The sequence below is a fragment of the Nicotiana tabacum genome, chromosome 15, assembly GCF_000715075.1.
Source record: "Nicotiana tabacum cultivar K326 chromosome 15, ASM71507v2, whole genome shotgun sequence".
NCBI lineage: Eukaryota > Viridiplantae > Streptophyta > Magnoliopsida > Solanales > Solanaceae > Nicotiana > Nicotiana tabacum.
The window spans coordinates 5,015,712-5,026,009 of NC_134094.1; positions in this window are offsets into that span (position 1 = coordinate 5,015,712).

Below are 10,298 nucleotides of genomic sequence, written 5' to 3' on the forward strand. Positions count from 1 at the left end.
AACACCCACTCTAAAAATACCTTATTTGAGTCTAAGGCAGTTTCGTTCACCTTCCTGATACCGAAATATAAAATCCCTAATGATATACAAAAATGGCACAAATTTCGACACCATCCAACTTAAATCTCATATTTTATCCATAAACAAATTCGCCAAAAATTCTCAATTGTTACATATTAATCATGAATCCATTGGAACTTTCTCGAGAGTCACCCCCTTTGTTCAAATCCACATTATACCGCCCAAATGGGCCAAAAGACATGTTCCCCATTAGCACAACAACACTCAAAGGAGTAACTCTACTTTAATACCACCTATCAAATTCATACTCCGTGCGTACTACATCATTCACAAATAACAACTCACTCATCCCACGATTTTCATATACTCATAAAGCGCAATATAACCCGTATCTAGAAATTTCCTTACTCGACTCATTCTCGAACTCCACCTCTGCAAGTCATCACTGATTCCTAAGTATACTTCAGACCAAAACAAAAAATATTTGACACAAAACTATGAATTGAATTGTCAATAGCAGGCTCCCCTACTTGTCTCAAAGCCATAGACTAAAACACTTCATAACTCACAATACCCATACTTTAATACTGCCATAATACTACAGTCAGTTCAACGAAAATTCTTCTCAAGATCAAGTCACACCAACTATAATTACCTCAAGCATCCGTTAAGTTCGCATTTATTCTCGTGACAGTCAAGTCAACTTTCTCAACCAGATTCAAATTTAAATCCTAATACATCTGCCCTACTGGTAGAAAAGAAGATTCTCCACACAACATTATAAAGATCACACCTCTGTAGTTTATTCCGCAGGTGATAAGTTTAGCCTCAAACTGGCATCTTTCTATACCCTTTTTACTCCCACAACTCCTACATAATCACTTAACCTTCATGAGTTTGAATTCATCAACAAGACACGAAAATTCAATTTGTTCCACAATTACACCACAAAAAAGATTCTTCAACACATTAATAACTCGAGACTCTATGTCAAATCGAGAGAGAAAATACCAATAGTCCTTTTTACATCCCTTAACCATCTGAATACATCCCGTGGTCACAATAAAATCATCATATGGTCATCCAGCCATTCATCGAGCTACAAATTCCACTCATAGGGACACTACCACCGGACATATGAGTCCAATTGTACAAGTTCATAAAATTGAAACTACCGAGCCTAAGCTGCGGTCTAATCCTGGCCTCAAGTTCTCCATACTGGCCCATCACCAAAACACAGAATACACATTTCGAACCTCGTTAATGAAATAACAAGTCGTGATGCACAGCTGATATCGAGCGATATGTGCATATGAATGTGTGGAAGGAATTCAAAGAGTTATGTTTCAAGATAATTCAATTCTGCATGATAGAATACAAGAAAGTGAAATTTTCCTAAGGGTTCGGCAACCTCTCGAAGATAAGTACAGACGTCTCCATACCGATCCACAAGACTCTACTAAACATGCTCAAGACTCGTGAGACCTATGTTACCTAGAGCTCTGATACCAACTTATCACGATCCAAAATCTCACCCGTCGTGATGGCGCCTATCTCAATACTAGGCAAGCCGAAAATCTCAATAAATCACAATTTCTCTCAAGATTGAAAATATAATATTTAAATACAATACAAATACTCCCTAAAACCTGGTGTCACTAAGTACATGAGCATCTAATATGAGTACAAGTCTAGAAAATACGGTCTATAATAGTCTAAGACCAAAATACAGTAATATAGAGACGGGGAAGGAGAGACAAGGTCTGCGAAACACGGTAGCTACCTCTAAATCTCCGAAAAATCAGATATACGGAAGAATTAACACCCGCTATATCCGGGAACACCTGGATCTGCACACGAAGTGCAGGGTGTAGTATGAGTACAACCAACTCAGCAAGTAACAATAATAAATAAGGAACTGAAGATAGTAACGAGCTACACAGTTATGGTTCATTTCCAGTAATTCCAGCAAAAGAATAGACATGCTATCAAATCTGGCAGTTTAATGTCAAATCAATTTTTATACAGTTCATGTTCATGCCATCCGTATATCAACAATCTTTCAGAGATTTCACAACAATGACAGATAGCAACTAAGTGCAACAACAAATGAAAATCAAGTACAACCTCTTAAGACAACAATCACTCACTGGGCTCCCAGCCCTCATCACTCAATGGGCTCCCAGTTCTCATCACTACCTGGGCTCCCAGCCCTCATCACTCACTCTCAATGGGTACCCGCGCTCACTGGGGGTGTACAGATTCATGAGGGGCTCCTACAGCCCAAGCGCTATAAGCACGGATAACTCACGTGCAAAAATATAAATATCTAGATCTGCACGGCTAACTCACGTGTGTTGTACGGCCAACCCACGTGCAATAATAATATAAGGATCCGCACGTCCAACTCACGTGCTGCACGACCAACTCACGTACAATAATAAGCCAATAAGGCTTGCTGCAGGCGGGCAGCCCCGATCCATAAATTATCCTCACAATCAGGCCATCGGGCTCCCTCAGTCATAAATCTCTCCAGTCTCTCGGGCTCTCAATAATCATGAATCAGCCCAAATAACAATGATATGATGTATCAATAATAATAGCAGAGACTGAGATAAAATGTGCAAGTAAAAATTGAGACTGAGTAAATATAGCATTTAGCAGATAATTTAACAAGTACACGACCTCTGTGTGTCCTAACAGTACTATCACATAGTCTAAGCATGATTTCTAACATGATTTACAGTCAAATTTTATCAACACATAGAGGGCATATAGCTAGCAACAAATTATTCAACTTTACAATTTCCCAGGACGGACCAAGTCACAATCCACTCGGTGCACGCCCACACGCTCGTCACCTAGCATGTGCGTCACCTCCAAAATAATCACATGATACCAAAATTAGGGGTTTAATACCCTCAGGATCAGATTTAAAACTGTTACTTACCTCATCCCGTGTATTTATTTATTCTGATATGCCCTTGCCATGAGAATTGGTCTCCAAAAGCCTCGTATCTAGCCACAATTAATTCGATTCAATCAATACCAATTATTGTAATTAATTCTATAAGAAAATACTAATTTTTTCAATAAAATCCGAAATTAACTCAAAAATCGTCTGTGGGTCTCACATCTCGAAACCAGACAAAAGTTACAAAATATGAACGCTAATCCAACCACGAGTCCAACCATACAAATTTCACCAAATTCCGACATCAACTCGACCCTCAAATCTTCAATTAAAGTCTTTGAAGATTTCTACCATTTTCAACCCAATCTATACCCATTTGAACTCAACAATCTTTTCATAAATCTTATTGATATGTATAAATGATACTATTATACCCAAGAATTATACTCTTAATCACCCATATTTACCCAAACTCGAAATTGAAGACTAGGGGTTAGAACCTTACCTCTTGGGTGAAGATGTTGTGATATTTCCTTGTTGGATTTCAAAGCTTGAACAAGATCTTGATGAACAAAGCACTTGAGCTTCTTCCTCTCTCTAGAACACTCTCCCTTCTCTCTAAAAATATCAGATTTTTGCTCCAAAATGAGTCCCAAAGCCTATTTATCAAAATAGGGTCGGGTTATGAAAATAAAAAAATTAACCCTCCGAAAGCAGGTATGCGATCGCATAATGGACCGCAGAAAGGGTATGCGGGCTGCAAAGCTGATCGCAAAATCGGCGCCCAAAACTGGGCTCTTCTGGTCCATTCTGTGACCTGTTTTGCGATCGCAGAAGCAGTTTTGCAATCCCATAACTATTTTGCGATCGCATAACTGTTTTGCGATCGCATAATTGGTCGCAGAATTATATTTTTCCAGCCTTTGGTAATTTGGTCATAACGTTTTGTGAAAATGTCCAAATGACGAACGGTTTGAAGCGTTAGAAACTAGACTCAAAGATCTTTCTTTTGATAGGTAATAAACCATATAATACTTAGTATCATAATAGTTATACCCATTTAAAATTAAGTCTTATGCAAACTCACTTGAATTTTAGTCTTGTGAAATGTCTAGCTTCTAAATTCGATGCCGAAACCTATCGAATCAAGTCCGATTGACCTCTAATTTTGCACACAAGTCATAAATGACATAATGAAGTTATTCCAATTTTCATAATCGGATTCCGACCTCGATATCAAAAAGTCAACCCCCGGTCAAACTTTCCAAAAATTCGACTTTCGGCATTTCAAGCCAAATTCCATTACGTACCTCCAAATAATTTTTTGGATACGCTCCTAAGTCCAAAATCACCATACGGAGCTATTGGAATTATCAAAACTCCATTTTGAGGTCGTTTACATATAAGTCGACATCCGGTCAACTATTTCAACTTAAGCTTCCAACATGAAATTCATTCTTGCAAGCTAACTCCAAAGTACCTTAAAACCAAAACTGATAATTTACACAAGTCATAATATTTCGTAGAAGTTATTCAATACTTCAAATAGTTGAAAGGAGTATAAATGCTTAAAACGGCCGGTCGGATCGTTACAGAAATTCCCTTCATAGTTATTAGACACCATCAAGCAAGGTTAATAAACATTTATAAATTATAGAAAAATACTACTGAATATTTAGGTTATGAACACGGTTTACAATAGTTGAAAGCAATTTAGTTATTATTTTATTTTAGTCCGAGAATTAAGTTAAAGATTAAATTTTCCTAATCTTGTTTAATCCTTATTATGAGTTCAAGTTTATATTCATAATTCTTTTTAAATCTATATTCTATATACTTTTATTGACATATGTAAAGTTCGCGTGCAACGCACGTATATTAAAGCTAGTATTACACAAATGGGGTTAGTGCATGTTATAACTAAGGTACTAAATTTGCTATGATGTACAATGAAGTCATTTTATTAAAGTAAATCTTAATTTGCGTTAGATGGAATATGATGGGTTTAAGTACTTGGCTATCGCAAAAAATAGAATTTTCTATCGCAAAATATTTCCTTAATTATAAAAAGTTCAGATAAATTGGTTACATGTTGAACGAATTCACTAGCGTAAGGTTAACACTTCACTGTCATATATACATAAAAAAAGGTGAACTCTGTACAAAAAATAAATAATTGAGAAAATGAAAGTGGTAAACAAGAGAATGTTATAAAATAAAAGCAACTTAGTAAAACATGAACCAGATATGTTGTTATGAAATAAAATCAATTTAGTAAATCATGAACAAGAAATGGAGATAGAGAGAAGGAAGAGATTTTCTTCTTCAATTGTGTGTATTTTCCTATCTATTACAAGGCATTTATATAGGCATAAAAAGTAAAGAAAAATATCTCATTGAATATGTCATTAAGCATAGAAATATGTCATTGAATAAGTCATTAAGCATTTGAGAAGATCATGGAGGAAGAGTAGACATCCACCAGAATTTGATTTTTCTTATAACACTCCCCCTTGGATGTTCATAGATAATGTGTCTCGTTAAAACCTTATTAAAAACCTTTTGGTTTTTAATACGCCTGTTTAGAAATACGCCTTTTGGTTGCCTCGTTAAAAACCTTGCAAGGAAAATCCAGTGGGACAAAACCTTGTAAGGAAAAAAGAGTACAATGCGTATTAACTCCCCCTGATGAGATCTTCAATTCACATCCTTGAGCCTTCGCATCCCAATCTTGTACACTAGTTTCTTGAAGGTTGACGTCGGTAGAGATTTGGTGAACAAATGAGCCATATTATCACTTGAACGGATCAGTTGCACATTGATATCACCATTCTTTTGAAGATCATGTGTGAAAAATAACTTGGGTGAAATGTGCTTTGTCCTATCCCCTTTTATGAATCCTCCCTTCAACTAGGCTATGCATGCTGCATTGTCTTCATACAAAATTGTGGGTAGTTTATCACACTTCAAACCACATTTGTCTCGAATAAGGTGTATTATAGACCTCAACCATACACATTCTCGACTTGCTTCATAAATAGCAATTATCTCAGCATGATTAGATGAAGTAGCCACAATTGATTGCTTAGTCGATCGCCAAGATATGGCAGTGACTCCATATTTAAACATATAGCATGTTTGAGATCGAACCTTTTGTGGGTCATATAAATATCCAGCATCGGCATAACCAACAAGATCAGGACTGCAATTATTTTCATAAAATAATCCCATACCAGTAGTCCCTTTTAGATACCACAATATGTGTTTGATTCCATTCCAATGTCTCTTTGTAGGATCAGAGCTATATCTTGTTAAGACATTAACTGAAAAAGTTATGTCAGACCTTGTAATGTTATAAAGATACATTAGTGCACCAATTGCACTAAAATATGGTACGTCGGGACCAAGAAGCTCTTCATTATTTTTATGAGGTCGGAATGGATGTGCTTTATATATATAAAATCGCTTTAAAATCATTTTAGTGTATGTTGATTAATGGACAAAAATTTCATCTTTCATATACTCAATTTGTAGACCAAGATAAAATTTTGTCTTTCCAAGATCTTTCATTTCAAATTCTTTCTTTAAATAGTCTACTACTTTAGGAAGCTCTACTGCTTTAGGAAGCTCCCTATGAGTTCTAATGATATTTAAATAATCAACATACATGGTGTTTATAACAAATTTAGATCCAGATCGTTTTATAAAGACAGAAGGACAAATTGAATCATTCATGTACCCTTCTTTCAACAGGTACTCACTCAGGCGATTATATCACATGCGCCGTGATTGTTTCAATCCGTATAAGGATTTTTGAAGCTTTATTTAATAAATTTCTTGGAAACCTTAATATGCTTCAAAACAATTTAAATCCTTCAATGATTTTCATTATACGCATATTATGTTTTTCTTGTATTGCCAGATTAAAACCTAAAATGGCGACATCCACCACAGGAGAACATGTCTCCATATAATCAATGCTAGGATATTTACAAATTTTCTTGTGACACAAGTCGTCTTTATGTCTATCGACTTGACCTTTTTTTTCGCACAAGAACACATTTATACCTCCACTGGCTTTATACTTTTAGGTGTTGGGACTATCCGTACAACTTCATATTTTTCATGTGAAATCAATTTTTATTGCGTATTTTTCATTTGACCAATCATTTATCTGTCCAAATTTCATGACATATTTGAGCTCAAGATCCTCGTCAATATTAATAATATTGAGCGCTAGATTATATTAACAATATCGTCGACGATCATTTTATATCGGTTCTACTATTACCCAATAAAGACATAACTTATTGAGATCTCTTTATCTTATTATTTTCAGGTACCTGAGCCTCTCCCATGAGGTCTTATGAAGTGTTATGTCGTGGTGCTCTTCTAGAGCACTTGCCTCCTTATTATGACCATCTTGAACATTTGCTCCTCTCCTTCTTCAAGGAGTTTTATCTTTGGAACCGATTAGTCTATTATGCTTTATGCATGCCATGGACTCTATTCATTATAAACTTTATTTTATTTGGAGTATTAGCAATTGAATATGACATTTATCTTTGGGTCAGCAAATACACCTGGCAATATTTTGTAAATGAATTATCACTCGAATTTCAAGTTCACATTTTTTCGTACGAGGATCTCGATATAAAAATAATAATTCATTACATGCATTACTTTTTCAGCTGCCCATTTTCTTCCCCTATTGTTGGGATCACCAACACATATCCCTAGCCTTTGTCACACCTCTTTTTTTCCGAAAGGAGATACGGGAGTTTTTCCAATTAAAGTGACATTGTTCGAAATAGGATTATTTATTTAATTCAGAGTCGCCACTTGGAATAATTTATGGTGTCCCAAGTTACCAGTTTATTTTTAAATCCCAAATCGAGAAAATTGACTCTATTTATGGTCCGCAAACACAGAAGACCGGGTAAGAAATTCTGTTAACCAGGGAGAAGGTGTGAGGCACTCTCGAGTTCCATGATTTTAGCACGGTCGCTTAACAATTAATACTTAGCTTAATTATCTTATTTATTATATGTTTAAAAACCTATTGTGCATTTTTATTTTTTGACCGCTTTTAATCATTTTAAATAATTACGGAATTTATTAGAACAAGTCGCGATGTCGCGCACCTGCTACTTTGTACACATCGCAAATCACGCCACGTAAAATATATCCGTGATTCACAACGTATTTATTTTAATTATTATTGTTTGAAGTTATGGTCGGGTCACATGAAATGCACACCCGAATTGAGATTATGTATCATGATATTGTTCTTTGCTCCGAAAACTCTTCGTATTTTCAAGCAAAGAGGGGCAACTGTAAGCACATAATTTTTTACCCACGCAACTTTTAAAAGTAGTATTTCAAAAATATTTATTTATTTTTATTTTTAATAGGATTTTAGACAACTTTTAGTTTTAACTTTAAAACATAAGTTTGAAAACACAAAAATAGTTTTATAATATTTTTTTAGCTTATTAGTATTTTATAATATTTATAACATTTTTAAAAACATATAAAAAAATATTTTTATTTTAATATATAATTCACTTTAATAATGTATTCTTATTAACTAAGATTAATTAGTATATTTTGATAGTATTTTTATTTTTATTTTTATTCAATGAGAAAGAATTGAATTTGGGCCAATTGGGAGCTCATTTTCGGATTTTAGTAGCCCAGCAAGACAAAGACCCATTCTTCCCAATCCTTTCTAGCCTAAACCCTTTTCTCACTCATCAAACCCCTCCTTGATCTAATTTCATCCAAGGGCCAATAATCACTCCCCACTACCATATAAAAATTAAATTAACACCCAAAAATCCTAAGCTAATTCCCCCACTTGAGCCACAAGATGCACGCATAAAAAACAGAGAAAAGAGAGACGAGGACACCCTTCAGGAGATCTCCAAAAAAGGGAAACGAGTCAAAAAGGGAGAGACGAGGACATCCTTCAAGAGATCTCTAAAAAAATAATTTTTTGAATTTTGAATGAAAGACTTCTATAAAGGAAGAAAATATTTTTGATTTTAATTTTCTTTTTTTTTGTATTTAGAATTTTCTAAGGAAGACTTCTAAAGAAGGAATTAAAAGAAAATATTTTTGAATTTTATTTTTTTTAAAAAAATAATTGGGGTCTCAAAGAAAGACTTTTCTAAAGAAGGAAGTAAAGGAAAATATTTTTAGATTTTTAAAAATTATGGGACGGAACCGATGAAGTTTGCCTACGTATCTCACATCTGGTGAGAATCAGACCCGCGTAGTTCGGCAGTTTTGACGAAACAGAGGAAACACTGACTTTTGAAATTATTGGCTTATTTTCTCTCTTTTTTTCAAAATTTCGGCAGAGTTTTGAAATGTTTCAAATACCTACCTCGCACTCTTTTTTTTTGTTTTTTTTAATTTTCTTTTCCTATTCTAGAAGCCAGTCAACATGCAAGCCGAAACAAACAATTGCGTATGTAACACATAAGATGCATCAGGATAGACTTTTTAATTTGGGTACACCTGTCCTAGACGGACCCAACCCCTATGTTAACTCCCCAAAGTCAAATGCATGTGATGCAAACAAACGTTCCAACTAGGGATCCGACATGAGGCTTTGTTCTTCTAAGTTTAAACCTCACGGTGTGGAGTTCTAGACAAGGCTTACCCGAGTGGACAACTCGAGTCGAGGGGGGGCAACGTACCGGGAATACAGAAGCTTCACCGACTTTGCAACTTGTCTGATCCTCGTTCTAAAATTAGGGGTATGACTCTAACAAAAAAGAAGCCACGCGAAGCGCACGCTTCCCAAAAGATTTAGAAGACTTAGAGAGAAGAAGGGTGTCGTAACAATTTTATATACAGTTCACGACAATATCAAAGCGGTAAATGAGCGGTAATTAGCACATTAGGCCCAAACATGTAATATCAGACAATCAACAAAAGTCAAGTATAACAGTCATCTAAGCTCGAATTCTGAACCCTGAACCAGAGATTCTGGGTTCTTCTCCCCAGCAGAGTCACCAGAGCTGTCACACCTCCTTTTTTCCCGAAGGGAGATAGGGGAGTTTTTCCAATTAAAGTGACATTATTCGAAATGGGATTATTTATTTAATTCAGAGTCGCCACTTGAAATAATTTATGGTGTCCCAAGTCACCGGTTTATTTTTAAATCCCAAATCGAGGAATTGACTCTATTTATGGTCCGCAAACACAGAAGACCGGGTAAGAAATTTTGTTAACCAGGGAGAAGGTGTGAGGCACTCCCGAGTTCCATGGTTTTAGCACGTTCGCTTAACAATTAATACTTAGCTTAATTATCTGATTTATTACATGTTTAAACCTATTGTGCATTTTTTTT